This window comes from Pseudophryne corroboree, chromosome 1, assembly GCF_028390025.1.
Source record: "Pseudophryne corroboree isolate aPseCor3 chromosome 1, aPseCor3.hap2, whole genome shotgun sequence".
Taxonomy (NCBI): Eukaryota; Metazoa; Chordata; class Amphibia; order Anura; family Myobatrachidae; genus Pseudophryne; species Pseudophryne corroboree.
Genome location: NC_086444.1, coordinates 860,675,607 through 860,698,997, shown reverse-complemented (window position 1 = coordinate 860,698,997; position 23,391 = coordinate 860,675,607). Strand labels below are relative to the sequence as shown.

The 23,391-nt window shown below is 47.4% G+C and overlaps 1 protein-coding gene and 1 pseudogene across 1 annotated transcript in view; one reads left to right on the top strand and one right to left on the bottom strand.

Moving 5' to 3' along the window:
* PSD3 (pleckstrin and Sec7 domain containing 3) overlaps positions 1 to 23,391 on the bottom strand; it is a 1,004,314-nt gene that overhangs the window by 838,960 nt on the left and 141,963 nt on the right. The window lies entirely within an intron of this gene.
* Positions 322 to 439, top strand: LOC134949513 (5S ribosomal RNA; annotated as a pseudogene).

The following is a 23,391-nucleotide window of genomic DNA, read 5'->3' as shown; positions in this document are numbered from 1 at the left end:
AAAACCTGGGAAGTTCCCACAGACACCTTAGATCAGACGCATTTAGCCCCTAGCGATTTTGGTTTCCATATGATTTCCAGTAGCCATTAGGTGCGATTTATCCACCCAAGGTTATTAACACGGTAGAGGCCCAACTTCATCTGATCTCTTTGAAGTTAAGCCTAGTGGGCCGGTTCAGCATCTGGTTGGGAGACCATCAGCGAATACCAGGTACCACTGGTATTTCGATTCAGGAGCACCCAGTAATCCTACAGGAAACTTTGGGATTTCTCTCAGAGCCTACAATACATGGTTCCTGGTGTCATCAGGTGTAATATATCTACCTGCGGTCAAACCACACGGAGTATGCCCAACCTCGTCTGATCTTGGAAGCCAAGCACTGTGGGCCAGGTCAGTACCTGGGTGGGAGACCACCAGAGAATACCGGGTACTGCAGGTATTTTTATCCAAACCAAGGACACAGGACCTAGAACCAAGTATTATTCCCCATTTATCTTATCTTTCTGAAATCCATATCCAATTAGCAATCAGGGTGGAGCCCGGTATACATTATATTGTTTATTTCCTTTTTCTTCCTTGTATATCTCTATCATAGTTTATTTTGTTACTAACTTGGAAGAAGACATAATTTTCTCAACATTGGAGACACATACATAATTTCGTTCACAGAGCCATCATGCTAAATTTGTATTACATCATTTGATGTTTACTTGGATAGATAAATTTACTTTAATTGTTGTTATTTCTTCTTTTTGCTATTTCTTTCTCTTTTTTTGCCTCATAGCCATTATTTTAAGAGGGCTACTAAAAAAAGTTATATTTTAAACATAACACATTACATAATTTTCTATAAAAGTGTGCCCCAGAAGAGACACATAGTCTTTCTTTTTTCTTTTTGGCTCCGGTACTATACGGGAACCATTTTTTACAAATAGTTTACTGAACTATTTCTGGGAGCACCGCCAACCCAGCGCCGAATACCAATTATTTGTTTGATATATGGCCATACGTTGGTTTACACTAGAGCTATAGCTTTAATGATATCATCCTAAATACTAAGCATTTAGACTGAGTGATCTTGTGCAGACTCCACCAACCTTTTTTCTGTTGCAGATAGTATCCCAGGGATACAAACTGGAGTTTCAAGACGTTCCCCCATGCCGATTTTTCAAATCGACCTTGCCAGTTTCTCCGCCAGAAAGAGAAGCAGTAACAGCGGCAATCCAAAAATTATGTCAAGACCAGGTCATAGTCCTGGTACCGTTGTCACAACAAGGGTGGGGTTTTTATTCAAGCCTCTTTGTTGTTGCGAAGCCGGACGAATTGCTACCTGAAAAGGTTCAAGTTCAAGATGGAATCACTTCGGGCGATTGCCAGTCTGGAGGAGGGAGACTACTTGGTGTCGGTGGACATAAAGGATGCTTACCTGCATATTCCCATTTATCCTCCTCACCAGGCTTATCTGAGATTCACGGTTCAGGATTGCCATTACCAATGCCAGACGTTACCTTTTGGCCTCTCCACAGTGCCGAGGGTGTTCACCAAGGTGATGGCGGAGATGATGGTCCTCCTTCGTCAGAAAGGAGTCAATATAATTCCTTATCTGGACGATCTCCTGATAAAGGCGAGATCCAGGGAGCAGTTGTTACAAAACATATCACTCTCTCTGTCAATACTCCAACAACACGGGCGGATCATAAATTACCCAAAGTCACAGTTGGAACCGACGACAAGGTTGTCTTTCCTCGAAATGATTCTGGACACAGAAGTTCAGAGAGTATTTCTTCCGGTGGAAAAATCTCTGGAAATCCAGAAAATGGTAAAACAGATATTGAAACCATCGAGTGTGTCGATCCATCAGTGCATTCGGTTGTTGGGGAAGATGGTGGCGGCCTACGAGGCCATACAGTTTGGTAGGTTCCATGCCAGAGTATTCCAGTGGGACCTGTTGGACAAGTGGTCGGGGTCACACCTACACATGCACCGAAAGATAATCCTGTCGTCAAAAAACAGGATTTTGCTCCTGTGGTGGTTACACAGCTCTCACCTACTAGAAGGACGCAGGTTCGGGATTCAGGACTGGGTCCTGGTAACCACGGATGCAAGTCTCCGAGGCTGGGGAGCAGTCTCTCAGGGAGAAAACTTCCAAGGACGTTGGTCACATCAGGAATCCTGCCTTCACATAAACGTGCTGGAGCTAAGAGCCATTTACAACGTCCTTCAACAAGCGGTACATCTTCTTCAAGACCATCCCGTGCAGATCCAGGCGGACAATGTAACAGCAGTCGCGTACATAAACAGGCAGGGCAGAACGATAAGCAGAGGCGACAAAAATCCTCCGCTGGGCAGAAAAACATCTACAAGCTCTGTCGGCAATATTCATTCCCAGTAGACAACTGGGAAGCAGACTTCCTCAGCAGACACGATCTCCATCCAGGAGAGTGGGGCCTCCACCAAGAAGTTTTCGCAGAGGTGATAAGTCTTTGGGGAGTTCCTCAAGTAGACATGATGGCATCTCGCCTCAACAAGAAGCTTCAGAGATACTGTTCCAGGTCGAGAGACCCTCAAGCAGTAGCAGTGGATGCGCTAGTGACCCAGTGGGTTTCCCGTCAGTGTATGTCTTCCTTCCACTTCCGCTGATCCCAAAAGTACTCAGGATCATAAGAAAAACAAGGGTTCGAGCAATCTTCATTGCCCCAGACTGGCCAAGGAGGGCTTGGTACCCAGATCTTCAGCAGTTGCTCATAGAAGATCCTCGGCCTCTTCCTCCTCGCGAGGACCTGCTGCAGCAGGGGCCGTGCGTGTACCAAGACTTACCGCGACATGGCTGTTGAGCGCCGTATACTAGCCAGGAAGGGTATTCCCAAGGAAGTCATCCCCACCCTTATTCAGGCCAGAAAGGGAGTGACGTCGAAACATTACCACCGTATTTGGAGGAAATATGTGTCTTGGTGTGAATCCAAGAAAGCTCCTACGGAAGAGTTTCACTTAGGGCGTTTCCTCTATTTTTTGCAGGATGGTGTGGAGGCGGGCCTCCGATTGGGATCAATCAAGGTCCAGATTTTCGGCCTTGTCAGTGTTCTTCCAAAAACAATTGGCCTCGCTTCCAAAGGTTCAGACCTTCGTAAAACGGGTTCTGCACATCCAGCCTCCATTCGTGCCTCCAGTGGCAGCATGGGACCTTAACGTGGTATTGCAGTTCCTTCAATCGGATTGGTTTGAGCCTCTACAAAAGATAGAGTTGAAGTTTCTCACTTGGAAAGTGGTGATGCTTTTGGCTTTGGCATCTGCAAGACGGGTGTCTGAATTGGGGGCCTTGTCTCACAAGAGCCCTTACCTGATCTTCCATGAAGATAGGGCAGAGTTGAGAACTCGACAACATTTTCTTCCTAAGGTGGTTTCATCTTTTCACATAAACCAACCTATTGTAGTGCCAGTAGTTACTGACACATTCACTGAATCAAAATCTCTAGATGTGGTTAGAGCTTTGAAAATCTATGTTGCTAGAACGGCTCGTATACGGAAAACAGAGGCCCTGTTTGTTCTGTATGCTCACAACAAAATTGGGTGTCCTGCTTCCAAGCAGACTATTGCACGGTGGATCAGAAATACGATTCAGCAAGCTCATACTACGGCTGGATTGCCGTCACCGACGTCGGTGAAGACCCATTCCACTAGGAAGGTGGGCTCATCCTGGGCGGCTGCCCGGGAAGTCTCGGCATTACAACTGTGCCGAGCAGCTACTTGGTCGGGGTCAAACACATTTGCTAAGTTCTACAAGTTTGACACCTTGGCCGATGTAGACCTAAAGTTTGGTCAATCGGTGCTGCAGGGTCATCCACACTCTCCCGCCTGCACTGGAGCTTAGGTATAAACCCCATGGTCTTGATGTCGTCCCCAACATCCTCTAGGACGTATGAGAAAATAGGATTTTGATACCTACCGGTAAATCCTTTTCTCCTAGTCCGTAGAGGATGCTGGGCGCCCGTCCCAGTGCATACTTTACCTGCAGTTTAGTTATTCGGGTTAGACAAGTTGTGTTATCTTAGGTTCAGCATGTTGCTGCAATTGTTTCATGCCTGTTGGCATGTGTTATGTTGAATGCCATGTGTGCGGCATGGTTAAGGGTGTGAGTTGGTATGTATCTTACCACTACTATTAAAGTAAGTCCTTTCCTCGAAATGTCCGTCTCCCTGGGCACAGTTCCTATAACTGAGGTCTGGAGGAGGGTCATAGAGGGAGGAGCCAGTTCGCACCCAATGAAAAGTCTTAAGAGTGCCCATGTCTACTGAGGATCCTCTACTAACTAGGAGAAAAGGATTTACCGGTAGGTATCAAAATCTTATTTTTATCCTAGGGGTGCCGTGAAAAAAAATGCCGCTACTCTAGGATGCCGTGATTCAAGAAAGTTTGGGAGCCATTGTATTTAATCCATTTTAGAAGTTAACTTTTTAGAGCAGAATGTTGTTTCCAACTGTGGCAGTTTGATGTTAATAATAATTAGGTACACACTGTCATCGATAATAAATTGTATTGTTTAGGAATTCATGAATGCCAAACATTTCCTACTGTAATGGGTGGTAATAACAGGTGGAACTCGAAGACAAGTGGATGTCGCTAAGTGGCGCTCCCATCATAGTCTGCATAACAGATTAGCCCTTGAGTGAGAGGGCCTTAGTGACCCCCAAGGACTTTATCACCATTGCAGCAATATACAGTGCATCCGGGAAGTATTCATAGCACTTCACTTTTTCCACATTTTGTTATGTTACAGCCTAATTCCAAAATAAATTAATTGTTCCCTCAAAACTCTACACACTATACCCCATAATGACAACGTGAAAAAAGTTTTTTTTAGATTTTTGCAAATTTATTACAAATAAAAAACCGTGTAGAATTTTGAGGGGAAAAAATGAATTTATTCCATTTTGGAATAAGGCTGTAACATAACAAAATGTAGAAAAAGTGAAGCGCTGTGAATACTTTCCATGTGCACTGTAATAAGCATTCCACTGTCACCACTGCAACATAGTACAGTGCACACACCTGGTGCACCGCAATGCCCTGTATAACCCAAATGCTCCTAGCTGCAAGTGGACAACCTGTAACTGCTCTTAACCCTGTGTTTTCCTGTTTCTACCTGGTTAATCTTTCCAGGAGAAACACCCCGCCCCCCTGCACAGATCCCACCCCTATTTAGGGCCCATGCCTATTTGGTAAGTCCTGGGCCACACAATTTCTCATGGCAGCTGCCACAAAGCCATGCCACCTTTCTAGCAAAGCTCCACCTCCTTTTTTGTTTTGGCACACATGTGGTCCCGAATTTGCAAACTGAAATGTTGGGAGGTATGTGAAGTGAGATAAGGTTAGAGATGTAAATAGGAGAGCAATGCATGAAGACATTGTTATTCCCCTTTCAGAGTGCACAAATTACTTGTATCGACCCAGTAAAATATTTTGCCGGGTCGACACTGGTCGCTGTTCGGTCTGAAAGGGTCACTCCCATATTTCCGGGTCGCCTGACCTGGTAATTCAACCCGGGAATAAAGAAGGGTTATTCCCGGGTCAGGCGCAGTGTGAATGGGTTACCCAGGTAGATGCAACCCGGTACCCATTCACAGCATAGGGAGAGGCGGCGCGGAGATTATCTCATCTTCCAGCGCTGCCTCCGCACCCGCCCTGATGCTGCCGGGGTCCCTGCACCTGCTGGCAACCCGACCCGGCATATTACTGGGTCAGGAAGCCAGTTCTCGGGGTCCAATGCCAGGTCGCACCCGGAAAGGACCCGTTTCAAATTTCTGGGTGCGACCCAGCATTTGCGATCTGAAAGCGGTATTAGTGAGTGTGAGAAGTTTCAGTTGGGTTCTGAAGATGAAAGACAGCCAGTGTAGAGCCTGTAGGAGAGGGGAGGTATGTGTATATGTGGAGAGCAAGATGAGCTGGGTAGCAGCATTGAGTATAGATTGGAGTGGAAAGAGGTGGGAGACTAGGAGCAGTAGCGGATCTTGCCACGGGCAAGCAGGACTTTTGCCCGGGGCGCCGCCTTCCAGAGGGAGCCGGTGCCATCCATACCAGGGCAAGATCCGCTGCTGCTGTGCCCCCCGCTGCCCGTCTAGTTTCCCTTCGTGGAGAGGACCTTTACTGTGCAGTGCGCAATGACGTCATCGCGCACCGCACAGCAAAGGTCCTCTCCACGAAGGGAACTAGACGTGTAGCGTCTAGTTTCCCTTCGTGGAGAGGACCTTGTCTGTACGGTGCGCGATGACGTCAACGCACATCATTTCAGCGGCGCTACTACTGTACAGGGGGCGTAACTGACCACGCCCCCTGTATGAAGCCACACCCCCTATTGCCGCCCGGGGTGCAAAAAGCCCCTGAACCGGCCCTGACTATGAGGCCAGATTATAGGAAATAGTAGGTTTACCTATTTAAACCAGGACATTCAAGAATTACACAAGTTCTCTGGCTGGTTGGCTTCAAGCCTGCATTTCACCTGGTTTTCATTAGCCAGAGAACCTATGTAATTCATGAGTGTCCTAGTTAAAAGGTGAAGAGTGATCGTGAAGAGTGATAATCTGTGTTTCTCTGACGTCCTAGTGGATGCTGGGTACTCCGTAAGGACCATGGGGAATAGACGGGCTCCACAGGAGACTGGGCACTCTTTAAAGAAAGATTAGGTACTATATCTGGTGTGCACTGGCTCCTCCCTCTATGCCCCTCCTCCAGACCTCAGTTAGAATCTGTGCCCGGCCAGAGCTGGATGCACTTAGTGGGCTCTCCTGAGCTCACTAAAAAAGAAAGTATTTGTTACCTTTTTTATTTTCAGTGAGATCTACTGGCAACAGACTCACTGCTATGTGGGACTTAGGGGAGAGAAGCAAACCTACCTGCTTGCAGCTAGTTTGTGCTTCTAAGGCTACTGGACACCATTAGTTCCAGAGGGATCGAACACAGGGCCCGACCTCGATCGTCCGTTCCCGGAGCCGCGCCGCCGTCCCCCTTGCAGAGCCAGAAGACGGAAGATTCCAGAGAAAATCGGCGGCTGAAGACTCCGGTCTTCAATAAGGTAGCGCACAGCACTGCAGCTGAGCGCCATTGCTCCCACAGCACACCACACGCTCCGGTCACTGGTGGGTGCAGGGCACTGGGGGGGCGCCCTGGGCTGCAATTTGTATACCTTACTTGGCAAAATGCACATAATACAGTTCTAAACTGTATATGTGCCTAATCCCCCGCCATAAATATTATTAAAAAAGCGGGAGAAGCCCGCCGCCGAAGGGGCGGGGCTATCTTCCTCAGCACAGCCAGCGCCATTTTCTCTTCACAGCTCCGCTGGAAGGACGCTCCCCAGGCTCTCCTCTGCAGTATACACTACGGAAAGGGTAAAAAAGAGAGGTGGGACACATAAATTTAGGCGCAAAATTGTGATAATAAGCAGCTATTGGGGGGAAAATTCACTTTGTACTAGTGTAAATCCCTCTGTTATATAGCGCTCTGGTGTGTGCTGGCATACTCTCTCTCTGTCTCCCCAAAGGACTTTGTGGGGTCCTGTCCTCAGTCAGAGCATTCCCTGTGTGTGTGTGTGCGGTGTGTCGGTACGGCTGTGTCGACATGTTTGATGAGGACGCTTACGTGGAGGCGGAACAGGTGCCGATAAGTGTGATGTCGCCCCCTGCGGGGCCGACACCAGAGTGGATGGATATGTGGAAGGTATTAACCGACAGTGTCAACTCCTTGCATAAAAGGTTCAATGACGCAGCTTTGGGACAGCCGGCATCTCAGCCCGCGCCTGCCCAGGCATCTCAGAGGCCATCAGGGGCTCAAAAACGCCCGCTACAGATGGCAGACACAGATGTCGACACGGAGTCTGACTCCAGTGTCGACGAGGATGAGACAAATGTACAATCCACAAGGGCCATCCGATGCATGATTACGGCAATGAAAAATGTGTTGCACATTTCTGACATTAACCCGGTTACCACAAAAAAGGGTATTATGTTTGGGGAGAAAAAAAAATTGTGATAATAAGCAGCTATTGGGGGGAAAATTCACTTTGTACTAGTGTAAATCCCTCTGTTATATAGCGCTCTGGTGTGTGCTGGCATACTCTCTCTCTGTCTCCCCAAAGGACTTTGTGGGGTCCTGTCCTCAGTCAGAGCATTCCCTGTGTGTGTGTGTGCGGTGTGTCGGTACGGCTGTGTCGACATGTTTGATGAGGACGCTTACGTGGAGGCGGAACAGGTGCCGATAAGTGTGATGTCGCCCCCTGCGGGGCCGACACCAGAGTGGATGGATATGTGGAAGGTATTAACCGACAGTGTCAACTCCTTGCATAAAAGGTTCAATGACGCAGCTTTGGGACAGCCGGCATCTCAGCCCGCGCCTGCCCAGGCATCTCAGAGGCCATCAGGGGCTCAAAAACGCCCGCTACAGATGGCAGACACAGATGTCGACACGGAGTCTGACTCCAGTGTCGACGAGGATGAGACAAATGTACAATCCACAAGGGCCATCCGATGCATGATTACGGCAATGAAAAATGTGTTGCACATTTCTGACATTAACCCGGTTACCACAAAAAAGGGTATTATGTTTGGGGAGAAAAAGCAGCCAGTGACTTTTCCCCCATCTGATGAGTTAAATGAATTGTGTGAAGAAGCGTGGGGTTCCCCAGATAAGAAACTAGTGATTTCTAAGCGGTTACTAATGGCGTACCCTTTCCCGCCAACGGATAGGTTACGCTTGGAGACATCCCCTAGGGTGGACAAGGCGCTCACACGCTTATCAAAAAAGGTGGCACTGCCGTCTCAGGATACGGCTGCCTTAAAGGAGCCTGCAGATAGAAAGCAGGAGGCTATCCTGAAGTCTGTGTATACACACTCAGGTACTATACTGAGACCTGCTATTGCTTCAGCATGGATGTGTAGTGCTGCAGCAGCATGGTCTGATTCCCTGTCAGATAACATTGATTCCCTTGACAGGGACACTATTTTGCTAAACATAGAGCATATTAAAGACGTAGTCTTATATATGAGGGATGCACAGAGGGACATTTGCCGGCTGGCATCTAGAATTAATGCAATGTCCATTTCTGCCAGGAGAGTATTATGGACTCGGCAGTGGACAGGTGATGCTGATTCTAAAAGGCACATGGAGGTTTTGCCTTATAAGGGTGAGGAATTGTTTGGGGACGGTCTCTCGGACCTCGTATCCACAGCAACAGCTGGGAAGTCGACTTTTTTACCTCAGGTTCCCTCACAGCCTAAGAAAGCACCGTATTATCAAGTACAGTCCTTTCGGCCTCAGAAAGGCAAGCGGGTCAGAGGCACGTCCTTTCTGCCCAGAGGCAGGGGTAGAGGGAAAAAGCTGCACCAGACAGCCAGTTCCCAGGAACAAAAATCCTCCCCTGCTTCCACTAAGTCCACCGCATGACGCTGGGGCTCCACAGGTGGAGCCAGGTGCGGTGGGGGCCCGTCTCCGGAACTTCAGCGACCAGTGGGTTCGCTCACAGGTGGATCTCTGGGTTCTACAAGTGGTATCTCAGGGATACAAGCTGGAGTTCGAAACGTCTCCCCTTCGCCGTTACCTCAAATCAGCCTTGCCAGCTACTCCCAAGGAAAGGGAGGTAGTACTGGCGGCAATTCACAAGCTGTACCTCCAGCAGGTGATAATCAAAGTTCCCCTCCTTCAACAGGGACAGGGTTACTATTCCACAATGTTTGTGGTACCGAAACCAGATGGTTCGGTGAGACCCATTCTAAATTTGAAATCCTTGAACACTTATATAAGGAAGTTCAAGTTCAAAATGGAATCGCTCAGGGCGGTTATTGCAAGCCTGGAAGAGGGGGATTATATGGTATCACTGGACATCAAGGATGCTTACCTACATGTCCCCATTTACCCACCTCACCAGGAGTACCTCCGATTTGTGGTACAGGACTGCCATTACCAATTTCAGACGTTGCCGTTTGGTCTGTCCACGGCACCGAGGGTATTTACCAAGGTAATGGCCGAAATGATAATACTCCTTCGAAAGAAGGGAGTTATAATTATCCCGTACTTGGACGATCTCCTTATAAAGGCGAGGTCCATGGAGCAGTTGTTGGTCGGAGTAGCACTATCTCAGGAAGTGCTACAACAGCACGGCTGGATTCTGAATATCCCAAAGTCGCAGCTGGTTCCTACGACGCGTCTGCTGTTCTTGGGTATGATTCTGGACACAGAACAGAAGAAGGTGTTTCTCCCGGAGGAGAAGGCCAAGGAGTTGTCATCTCTGGTCAGAGACCTCCTAAAACCAAAACAGGTGTCGGTGCATCACTGCACGCGAGTCCTGGGAAAGATGGTAGCTTCTTACGAAGCAATTCCATTCGGCAGGTTCCATGCAAGGATCTTTCAGTGGGATCTGTTAGACAAGTGGTCCGGATCGCATCTTCAGATGCATCGGTTGATCACCCTGTCCCCGAGGGCCAGGGTGTCTCTGCTGTGGTGGCTGCAGAGTGCTCATCTTCTCGAGGGCCGCAGATTCGGCTTTCAGGACTGGGTCCTGGTGACCACGGATGCAAGCCTCCGAGGTTGGGGGGCAGTCACTCAGGGAAGAAACTTCCAAGGACAATGGTCGAGTCAGGAAACTTCCCTACACATAAATATTCTGGAACTAAGGGCCATTTACAATGCCCTAAGTCAAGCAAAACCCCTGCTTCAAAACCAGCCGGTGCTGATTCAGACAGACAACATCACGGCGGTCGCCCATGTAAACCGACAGGGCGGCACAAGAAGCAGGATGGCAATGGCAGAAGCCACAAGGATTCTCCGATGGGCGGAGAATCACGTGATAGCACTGTCAGCAGTGTTCATTCCGGGAGTGGACAACTGGGAAGCAGACTTCCTCAGCAGGCACGACCTCCACCCGGGAGAGTGGGGACTTCATCCAGAAGTCTTCCAGCTGATTGTAAATCGTTGGGAGAGGCCACAGGTGGACATGATGGCGTCCCGCCTCAACAAAAAGCTAAAAAGATATTGCGCCAGGTCAAGGGACCCTCAGGCGATAGCTGTGGACGCTCTAGTGACACCGTGGGTGTACCAATCGGTTTATGTGTTCCCTCCTCTTCCTCTCATACCAAAGGTACTGAGGATAATAAGAAAGAGAGGAGTAAGAACTATACTCATCGTTCCGGATTGGCCAAGAAGAACTTGTTACCCGGAACTACAAGAAATGATCTCAGAGGACCCTTGGCCTCTGCCGCTCCGAGAGGACCTGCTGCAGCAGGGGCCCTGTCTGTTCCAAGACTTACCGCAGCTGCGTTTGACGGCATGGCGGTTGAACGCCGGATCCTGATGGAAAAGGGCATTCCGGTTGAAGTCATTCCTACGCTGATAAAAGCTAGGAAGGATGTGACAGCAAAACATTATCACCGCATATGGCGAAAATATGTTGCTTGGTGTGAGGCTATGAAGACCCCAACAGAGGAATTTCAGCTGGGTCGATTTCTGCACTTCCTACAGTCAGGAGTGACTATGGGCCTAAAATTGGGATCCATAAAAGTCCAGATTTCGGCCCTGTCTATTTTCTTTCAAAAAGAACTGGCTTCACTGCCTGAAGTTCAGACGTTTGTTAAGGGAGTGCTGCATATTCAGCCCCCTTTTGTGCCTCCAGTGGCACCTTGGGATCTCAACGTTGTGTTGGATTTCCTAAAATCACATTGGTTTAAGCCACTTCAGACCGTGGAGTTGAAGTATCTCACGTGGAAAGTGGTCATGCTTTTGGCCTTGGCTTCGGCTAGGCGTGTGTCTGAATTGGCGGCTTTGTCATGTAAAAGCCCCTATCTGATCTTCCATATGGACAGGGCAGAATTGAGGACTCGTCCCCAATTTCTCCCTAAGGTGGTATCAGCGTTTCATTTGAACCAACCTATTGTGGTGCCTGCGGCTACTCGGGACTTGGAGGCTTCCAAGTTGCTGGACGTAGTCCGGGCCCTGAAAATCTATGTTTCCAGGACGGCTAGAGTCTGAAAAACTGACTCGCTGTTTATCCTGCATGCACCCAACAAGCTGGGTGCTCCTGCTTCTAAGCAGACTATTGCTCGCTGGATCTGTAGCACGATTCAACTTGCACATTCTGCGGCTGGACTGCCGCATCCTAAATCAGTAAAAGCCCATTCCACGAGGAAGGTGGGCTCTTCTTGGGCGGCTGCCCGAGGGGTTTCGGCTTTACAACTTTGCCGAGCTGCTACCTGGTCGGGATCAAACACGTTTGCAAAATTCTACAAGTTTGATACCCTGGCTGAGGAGGACCTTGAGTTTGCTCATTCGGTGCTGCAGAGTCATCCGCGCTCTCCCGCCCGTTTGGGAGCTTTGGTATAATCCCCATGGTCCTTACGGAGTACCCAGCATCCACTAGGACGTCAGAGAAAATAAGAATTTACTCACCGGTAATTCTATTTCTCGTAGTCCGTAGTGGATGCTGGGAGCCCGTCCCAAGTGCGGACTTCTGCAATACTTGTATATAGTTATTGCTTAACTATAGGGTTATTGGGGGTCATTCCGAGTTGTTCGCTCGTTATTTTTTTGTCGCAACGGAGCGACTAGTCGCTAATGCGCATGCGCAATGTCCGCAGTGCGACTGCGCCAAGTAAATTTGCTATGCAGTTAGGTATTTTACTCACGGCATTACGAGGTTTTTTCTTCGTTCTGGTGATCGTAATGTGATTGACAGGAAGTGGGTGTTTCTGGGCGGAAACTGGCCGTTTTATGGGTGTGTGCGAAAAAACGCTACCGTTTCTGGGAAAAACGCGGGAGTGCCTGGAGAAACGGAGGAGTGTCTGGCCGAACGCTGGGTGTGTTTGTGACGTCAAACCAGGAACAACACTGACTGAACTGATCGCAGATGCCGAGTAAGTCTGGAGCTACTCAGAAACTGCTAAGAAGTGTCTATTCGCAATTCTGCTAATCTTTCGTTCGCAATTTTGATAAGCTAAGATTCACTCCCAGTAGGCGGCGGCTTAGCGTGTGCAAAGCTGCTAAAAGCAGCTTGCGAGCGAACAACTCGGAATGACCCCCATTGTTCTGAGCCATCTGTTGAATGAGGCTCAGCTGTTGTTCATACTGTTAACTGGGTATAGTTATCACAAGTTGTACGGTGTGATTGGTGTGGCTGGTATGAGTCTTACCCTGGATTCCAAATCCTTTCCTAGTAATGTCAGCTCTTCCGGGCACAGTTTCCCTAACTGAGGTCTGGAGGAGGGGCATAGAGGGAGGAGCCAGTGCACACCAGATATAGTACCTAATCTTTCTTTAAAGAGTGCCCAGTCTCCTGCGGAGCCCGTCTATTCCCCATGGTCCTTACGGAGTACCCAGCATCCACTACGGACTACGAGAAATAGAATTACCGGTGAGTAAATTCTTATTTACTCTAATGTATACTCCTTTTGGAGTTTTCGCACAAAGAGACAACTTTTGATATTTATTTAAGGAGAAAGATATGCATTTATATTGTTCTAAAATCCATTCCCCCTACTCATTAGGAAAGATTGGTACATTCCAGCTGACACACAGTTTCTCATTCAAATCCTATGACTGATTTGCATTCATGCTGCTAACACACAACATCACTAAGCATTGCAGTTTTGAATAATGTAATGATCATATTGAGTTCTGTTTACAAAGAAGGATAGTTTCAGTATGATTGTGACAGTGTAGGTGCTGACATTGAAATAAAATCCCAATTTATCAATAAATATTTACAACAAAAATATAAAACTTTTTTTTTTTTTTCATTTCAGTGGAGTAATTAAGAAACAAATTGGTTATCCATTTATTTGGTACACCTGTCTGTCTCTGTTCAATCAGTGACAGCATCAAATGTGTAAATATGCTATTTAAAGTAGTAGGCAAGTACTAAGTAGAACGCAGTATGCTAGTGGCAGCAGACATACCAACATAGTACATCAGGAAAACTGCTGGGGTGTTCACACCCATCAGTATCAGGGATAGGCCACCACCCAAATAATAGAGGTCAATGTAATCCTAAAGTTAGAAACAGGCACATAGGGCCTAATTCAGACCTGATCACTGCAGCAGCATTTTTCTCTAATGGGCAAAACCATGTGCACTGCAGGGGAGGGTAGATATAACATGTGCAGAGAGAGTTAGATTTGGATGGAGTGTGTTCAAACTGAAATCTAAATGGCCATAGGTGGATCCAGGGGGGAGGCACTCGGGCCCGTGTCCCCCTGTCATTTCTGACTTCTTTTTTGTTTCAAAAGGAGAACAGCAGCAGCACTACTGCTATTTCCGTCAGTCAGATTGTATAAAAGAGCCGGCAGCCACTAGGACCCGCCGCGGCTCTAACAGCAAGTCCGTGTGGTAACCAATGGGGAGGCTGGAGCTGCAGCTCACACTGCAACCTACCTCCCCCACTGCCAGCGGCCAGAGTCCAGCCCAGGCGCAGGGTTTAAATGCCAGCGAGTAAGACTGTTACTTATGACGGCGCAGAAGGCTTCATTAGCCCTCACTGCACCGCACAGTTGCCCAGCACTTCCTCCTCCACTTCCTTTACCACCATGCTAGGTGCAGTCACACTCAGCCTCAGCTTGGAGAAGGTGGCCCGTGTGATTGTGACAGGGCTGTCCTGCAGATGTCTTATGCTGCTTGTTGGAGATCCAGCTGGCTGCTTCTGCTAATCAAAGATTCAGTTCGTGTCCTGCAGTCTGAGTCTCACTGCAGTGCCCAAAACAAGGTATGCTGCACCTGCCACCACCAACTAAATACTATAATAATTATATTGTGCTGGGGTGCCTTCCAGGCTCCTATAACTATTGGAACAGGTGACCAACATTTCTAGGTCCAATCAGCCTTTTCATCAGGGTGAAACATTGACAATAAACCAGCAGGGATGCGCTCCTACAGCCAATCATTACCTGATGGCGTATTCTGTGAGGCCACGCCCCCTGTGATACCACACCCTTTATCTGGGAGCACGCGTGCCTTAGGTGCATGTAAATTAACTATTACCGTTCCCTTATCATGGTGCCCCCCCCTTTCATTTTCTTCTGGATCCGCCCCTGTAAATGGCAGTGTAAAAATAAAGCAGCCTGTATTTACCCTGCACAGAAACAAAATAACCCAGCCAAATCTAACTCTCTCTACACGTTATATCTTCCACCCTTTCCCCTGCAGTGCACATGGTTTTGCCCATTAGAGAAATATTTTGCTGCTGCGATCAGGTCTGAAATGGGCCCATAGGGGCAGATGTATTAAGCCTGAGATGGCATAAGGAAGTGATAAAGCGGTGATAAGTGCAAGGTGATAAACGCACCAGCCTGTCAGCTCCTAACTGTCAATTTATATAATGGTTTGAAAAAGAAAGAAACTATGGAGGTCATTCCGACCCGATCGCTCACTGCAGTTTGTCGCAGCGCTCGGATCGGAACCGAGCCGGCGCATGGCAGTCATCATTGCCTAGCGATCCTAGCGCATGGCAGTCGTCGTTGCCTAGCGATCACCTCTGAGACAGAGGCGGTCGCTGGGCGGGAGGGGCTGGTCAGTGGCGTTAAGCCGCCGTTTAGGAGGCGCGGTCCGGCCAACGCAGGCGTGGCCGGACCGTTGGGGGGGCGGGCCGCGGTGGCTGCATGACGTCTCACGCAGCCGCTGCGGCCAATGGCAGCGACGAACAACTCCCGGCCAGACGCAGGAGCAGCGCTGGCCGGGAGTTACTCCTGAAATACAAAAGCATCACTGCTGTGCAATGCTTTTGTATTTGTGCGGGGGGGGGGGGGGGGGGGGCGGCACTGACATGCGGGGCGGACTCCCTCCGCATGTCAGGGAAGATGATCGCAGCTGTACTAAATTTAGCACAGCTACGATCACCTCGGAATGACCCACTATGTCAATGTCAGTGTTCTTTTCATTACTGACCACCAGTGATGAATGGAGGTAAATAGGGGAATGAAGATGCACTATTATTACACAGATTCCCTAGACATTATAATGCTTTGTTTGAATCTTGAATGAGAATTCATTTGATATTGCTTTGCACCAAAGTCATGAATATCTATGTTATTGGTCGGAGCAGCATAAAATATCCAAATATATTTCTTAATATTTTGTATTCTCAAAAAATGTTAAACATCTGATTGTACTCAGGAGTTTGTTTTGAACACGGTCTTATTAGTAGATATTCATAAAATCTTGATTTGTGATTTGGAATAATGGGGGTAATTCTGAGTTGATCGCAGCAGGAACTTTTTAGCAGTTGGGCAAAACCATGTGCATTGCAGGGGGAGCAGATATAACATGTGCAGAGAGAGTTAGATTTGGATGGGGTGTGTTCAATCTGCAATCTAAATTGCAGTGTAAAAATAAAGCAGCCAGTATTTACCCTGCACAGAAACAATATAACCCACCCAAATCTAATTCTCTCTGCACATATTATATCTGCCTCCCCTGCAGTGCACATGGTTTTGCCCAAATGCTAACAAAGTTCCTGCTGCGATCAACTCAGAATTACCCCCAATATACAGTAATTGTAAGTCATTAAAGCAATGCAATCTACTTTCAATAAATAAACTTGGGTGGTATGTGAATACTTTGTTTATGTCAGAAGTTAATGAAAAGTCTTGGGAATCAGCAGATTTGTAATGAAAAGATATATGAAGCATAGAAGTTGCAGGTTGAGAAAATGTAAGAATTAAATTGTATGCAAACAAGTACATTTTATGTTGTTTACAAGGACCTCAAGCAACACCCTCCCCCCCACCCCCCTTTCCCTGGAAATACTGCCCGCCCTGGGACATGGGGCCTAATTCTGAGTTGATCGCAGCAGCAATTTTGTTAGCAGTTGGTCAAAACCATATCTCTCTGCACTTGTTATATCTGCCCCCCTCCCCCCCCCTGCAGTGCACATGGTTGTTTTGCCCAACTGCTAAAAATTTTCCTGCTGAGATCAACTTGGAATTACCCCCCATGTGCACTGCAGGGGGGGCAGATATAACATGTGCAGAGAGAGTTAGATTTGGGTGTGGTGTATTTAAACTGAAATCTAAATTGCAGTGTAAAAATAAAGCAGCCAGTATTAACCCTGCACAGAAACAAAATAACCCACCCAAATCTAACTCTCTCTGCACATGTTATATCTGCCTCCCCTGCAGTGCACATGGTTTTGCCCAATTGCTAACAAACTTGCTGCTGCGATCAACTCAGAATTACCCCCAAAGACAACCGCCCTTCTATATAAAAGATAATTCAGGCGCTGATGTTAAGTAATCTGCAATCTAATACCATTTATGGATTAACGGCAGCTTCAATTAGAGGTCATTCTACCTCCACAAAAAGAAATAAAAATATAAATAAATTGTCCATCTGAAGCATAATTTATAAAATATTTATTGCAATCACTTACATATAATTACATCTAATACACTCGGCCGGTGTCAATTATAAAATTCTAAAATGTATTAAAAGTTCATATATCTAATTTGCCACTACTAAGTCAATATTTAGCCTTTTCCGCTTAGTTAATAATCATGCAAGCTTGGGGTTCCTATTTGCTAGTGAAAGCTGCAAAACTTTAATGTGCAAAAATGTATACCTTGGCAGGACACAAGTAAAAGCTGCTGAATAGCGTTCTCATCCGTTCTCCCAGTAGCAGTATTAATTGTCTCAGTAATGAAGCAAATAGATGTAGCAAACAAACAAGTCATATATTAAGTAGCAATGCTCAGTTCATTTGTTAGTTGCTACAGCAGAATCACAATGTTAATCAAGCAGTTCGCTTTGACTGACACAAAATAGTTGCAATATTTGTCAGCATGCAATTACAGCATGTCACGCGATCCACTCCACCATTACATTTCCACAGCTTCAGCCCTCAGATTATGTGTGGTATCTCACCTGTCCTTAGGCATGGTTTATCCCGCAGATGGTTTTATTGGAACAGTGCTTATTCGCCGGATCTGAGTGACGCGTTTCTCCACTTTTTATATCACTCAGTGACTTCCTCAGAAGAATCAAGTGTATTGTGTAATTACAGTATATATATGTAACCCTGGGATGGGTTGGTATCGCGTGAGATGCCTGGTGGTGGTGGTGGTGGTGGGGGGGCGGGATGAGCGCAATGAAGCCCCTCTTACGGGCTCAGTGGTGTGCTGAGCTCGCCACAGGTTCTAGTCTCACTGTATGGGTGTCATGGACGTAGGTGACTGGCGCTCTCGTGACCCGGTCACATAACTGCATCCCCCTGGCACATATCCCGGGTACACATTAGATGATATATGTAATGACATATCATTCTGATGCGGATCGGAACGATATATCGTCCATATTGTCTAATGTGTACAACCGATCACTTGCTCCAACATTTCATTCCCTGGGTGGTCCTGTCGAGTATACGTCACGCCCAATTGGACAACCGAGGGAACAACAGCATGCATTTTCAATGCAGTGGACAATGATACATAGCACAGTTGGCCACCACATCATGCAGTGTGTACGGGTGGCGTGATACAGTGCATTCGGAACATATTCACAGTGCTTCACTTTTTCCACATTTTGTTATGTTACAGCCTTATTCCCCCCCCAAAAAAAAATTTCACTTAAAATTCTGCACACAATACCCATAATGACAACGTGAAAAAAGCTTTTTTTTAAAGATTTTTGCAAATTTATTAAAAATAAATATATCGTCTTGTTGGTCATGCCATAGGCTGGAGGGTACACAACATTCTTATATATAGCCGCATAGGTGTGCGCAGGGGGGGTGCCTGGTGCACACAGGCACCCCCTAATGTCTGGCACCTCGATCTCACATGCCTGATGCAGCGATCGCCGAGCAGGCTGATTACTGTCCCCTCTGTGCTGCACCCTGTCAGGACTGCATTACTGACCGGACGCCTGGGTTAATCAAGGGTGCCACTGCCACCGTCTTTCAAACTCCCGGCTCCACCTCCATGTGCAAAAACAGCGTGATGTGACGTGATTACGTCATGCTGCTCGCACGCCCACCTGTCACACCCGCCACACGCCCACCTCTCTCCTATGCTATGCCAACGCCAGCCACTGATGAGGATCAGCATGCAGCCAGCGTTCCTCTTAGGAAGACAAATTCAATACTGGCAGGCGGCCGGCAGCAGCATTGACACATCACTCGTTTTTCCAGCAGTGGCAGTACTAGTCTGCGACTGTCAGTGTCAGTGAGTGACTGACTTATAAGTAAGCTGCTGCAGCTTGCAGGGGAAAAAGAGGGGGAACCAGACCAGGCTGAGGAGGAGCACTGTAATTGCAGTGAGTGCCATCAGGGGTGTTTGTTTGGTGCACACCACAACATCTGACAATGTATCTGCTTTATTAGGATTGGTACAAGGGTGGATATTTTATATTGCGTTGACCGTCAACAGATGGTGCTAGACACGCCCCTCCAACGGTGCACCCCCTAATAAAATGTGCTGCGCACGCCTATGTGTAGCCGGCCTTAGACTACTCACCTGGGTGGTCCAACATTGGCCAGTGCAGTAGTTTCCACCCCACTTCTCAGCCATCTCCAAGGGAAGAGGCAACTTCCTTTTGAATTCGAGATAGCTGATGTGAAATTACTCTATCTGGATTATCGGATATGTTGAATTTAAAAAAAAAAAAGGCTTTCTCTTCACTGGGAGACAGCTGGTATGCAGAAAGGACATGCTTCAGGGGTGTGCCAGTGCACACCGTGCACTCTCCTGCATATGTCAGAGTGCTTTTCTGTTGTGGACATGCAGAGTAATAAATCAAGACTGGGTATTAGCAGACAAAGTGGTAAAAGGGCCATACTCACAATCATTGGAGTCACAATCATACTCACAATCATTGGAGTCACAATCATACTCACAATCATTGGAGTCACAATCATACTCACAATCATTGGAGTCACAATCATACTCACAATCATTGGAGTCACAATCATAGCCTTAGGATGGTGGCATGGTGACAAATAACCCAATTCCTGTCCTCAATACATATTCTGCAGAAGCCATTTAGAAGTACGGTAAATAAACTACAAATGTAAGTTTGCCCAAATATTTAGATGCCTAGTGGTCATGATGCATTTCTTCTTTTGTGTAATATTTTAATTCTCTTGTGAGGTAAGCATATCAGCATGATCCACAAACTCTGTGGACTTTATCTGGCCCCCTCCTTATGTAAATAAGCAAACGTTAAAGGTGTTGCCTAGAGTGATTAGACTGCTCCGGAAGACTGCCTTTGTTTCACTGACTCAGCTAAACTGTTCCCACTGTTTCCCCCTTTACAAATGTGCACTCCAATGAAACTGGGAATAAAAGTATAAAGCAAATGAGAAATGACACATTTGGCACTTATATAAATTTAGCTTATTATCCTGGTATGTACATTGTTGTGATTCACTCCATTTAACTGCTGCAAATGAAACAACCCTTTATGAGCGTTCTGCAATGAAGTGCTTTTGCAGAATAGAACAGCATGATCTAAATTATTGTTCTAAATACGTTTCTGCTTGTAGAACACTCTCTGCAAATGAACTCTGCAACAATATAAAATAGTGCTTTTAGAGGAGTGTGTCTAACGCGCTGAGGCTTTCCTTTTCTTGGAAAGCTGACTCAGAGGGTACACTGCATACTTGCCTACCTGACCCTCTCCATGAGGGAGAAAATGCTCTGTTCCTGGACTTTCCTGGTAATGTATGATTGCCATCACCTGTGGTGAAACACCTTTCTTATCAATGAACTAGCTCACCACAGCTGATGGCAATCATACATTACCAGGAAAGTCCAGGAACAGAGCATTTTCTCCCTCACGGAGAGGGTCAGGTAGGCAAGTATGGGTCACTGGTGTCACAATTTATAGACATTTTGCATTGCATTCTGTATGCTGTTTTGCTTATTCTTTTAATATAAAATCAGAAATAAGCATGAAGTCAGATTAAATAACACAGGGCTTGATGTAGAGGTGGACGAATTTAGAAATCTGAACATGCGTCCATGAGGCACTGCACATGCATTTCCGATGGTTACTATCGGCAGACGAATATGGAGAGCCATGCAATTTCGATAAGTGTTCCTTCTTTGGTACTAGAAAGGTGGCTTTCGTCAGCCGGTGTGTCAGGACTGGCATCAGCAGCCATGTAATGTTAAGCATTCTGAGCTATCGGAGGGTAGCTGTAATGTCTGATGGTCTGCTCGATGGTGAGACAGCCGGTGGGCATCTCAGCGGCAAGCCTATCGGCTGTGGCATTAGCATAAATTCACAGTAGTGGCTGCAGGCTACTGCGCCTCCGTCCACCTCTTAATCAGGTCCATTGTCACCTATTTATAACCTTTATTTCTCTTACGTCCTAGAGGATGCTGGGGACTCCGTAAGGACCATGGGGTATAGACGGGCTCCGCAGGAGACATGGGCACCTAAAAATAACTTTTCCTATGGGTGTGCACTGGCTCCTCCCTCTATGCCCCTCCTCCAGACCTCAGTTAGATTCTGTGCCCAGAAGAGAAAGGGTACACTGCAGAGAGCTCTCCTGAGTTTTCTGTAGAAAAATAATTTTGTTAGGTTTTTTATTTTCAGGGAGTCCTGTTGGCAACAGGCTCCCTGCATCGTGGGACTGAGGGGAGAGAAGCAGACCTACTTAACTGATAGGCTCTGCTTCTTAGGCTACTGGACACCATTAGCTCCAGAGGGAGTCGGAACACAGGTCTCACCCTGGGGTTCGTCCCGGAGCCGCGCCGCTGTCCTCCTCACAGATGCCGGAAGATAGAAGCCGGGTGAGTATGAGAAGATAGAAGACATCTCAGGCGGCAGAAGAATTCAGATCTTCGTGAGGTAAGGCGCGCCCATTGCTCCCAGACACAACACACAGAGGCAGCACTGATGGGTGCAGGGCGCAGGGGGGGGCGCCATGGGCAGCAATAATCCTCAATTTTGGGCACAATAGAGTATGATTAGGCTGCGGAGGCAGAAAATCACAGATCCCCCGCCATTTTATTACAATTGCACTGGGACCGAAGCCCGCCGTTGGGGGGGGCGGAGCTTGATCCTCAGCACTAACCAGCGTCATTTTCTCCACAGAAGCTGCATGAGAACGCTGGCTCCCCGGTCTCTCCCCTGCTGAACACTTCACAGGCTGGAAAAAGAAGGAGGGGGGCACATTGGTAACGCAGTGAGTGGGAATTTGGATAGTATATATAAAAAAGCGCTATCTGGTCATTCTTTTCCAGTGTTATTTAGGCGCTGGGTGTGTGCTGGCATACTCTCTCTCTGTCTCTCCAAAGGGCCTGGTTGGGGTCTTGTCCCCTTATAGGTTTATCCCTGTGTGTGTGGGGTGTCGGTACGTGCGTGTCGACATGTCTGAGGCGGAAGGCTTCTCCAAGGAGGAGGTGGTGCAAATGAGTGGTGTGTCCCCGTCGGTTGTACCGACTCAGGAATGGATGGACATGTGGCATATGTTGAATGCAAGTGTGGCATCTTTACATAAGAGGCTTGATAAGGCTGAATCAGGGGAGGCATCAGGGGGTCAATCCTCGGATTGGACCGACTCACAGGGCCCGTCTGGGTCTCAAAAACGTCCCTTAGCACAAATTGTGGACACTACTACCGACACGGACTCTGATTCCAGTGTCGACTATGATGAAGTAAAATTGCACCCTAAGGTGACAAAAAGCACTCAGTGTATGATTGTGGCAATAAGGGATGTGTTGCATATTGCTGATGAACCCTCTGTTCCAGACACGAGGGTACACATGTTTAAGGGAAAGAAACAGATTATAAATTTTCCCACATCTCATGAACTAAATGAGTTATTTGAAAAGGCTTGGGAGACTCCGGAAAAGAGACCGCAGATCCCCAAAAGAATTTATATGGCATACCCCTTCCCTAAAGGACAGGGTGCGTTGGGAATCACCTCCCACTGTGGACAAGGCCTTAACGCGCCTGTCCAAGAAAGTGGCGCTACCGTTTCCAGACACAGCGGCCCTCAAGGATCCTGCGGATCGCAGGCAGGAGACTACTTTAAAGTCTATTTATTCGCATACTGGAGCTGTGCTAAGACCGACAATTGCGTCGGCATGGGTATGTAGCGCAATTTCAGCATGGACAGATGATCTGACGGCTGAATTGGATACCATCGATAGAGATACTGTATTGTTAATTCTAGCCCATATTAAAGATGCAGTCTTATTTATGAGAGATGCTCAAAGGGATATTGGATTGCTGGCTTCCAGAGCCAATGCCATGTCTATCTCAGCGAGACGATCCTTATGGACTCGCCAATGGACGGGTGATGCGGATTCAAAAAAGCATATGGAAGTCCTACCCTATAAGGGAGACGTATTGTTTGGGGATGGGCTGACGGACCTGGTTTCCACAGCTACCGCAGGTAAATCAAATTTTTTACCATTT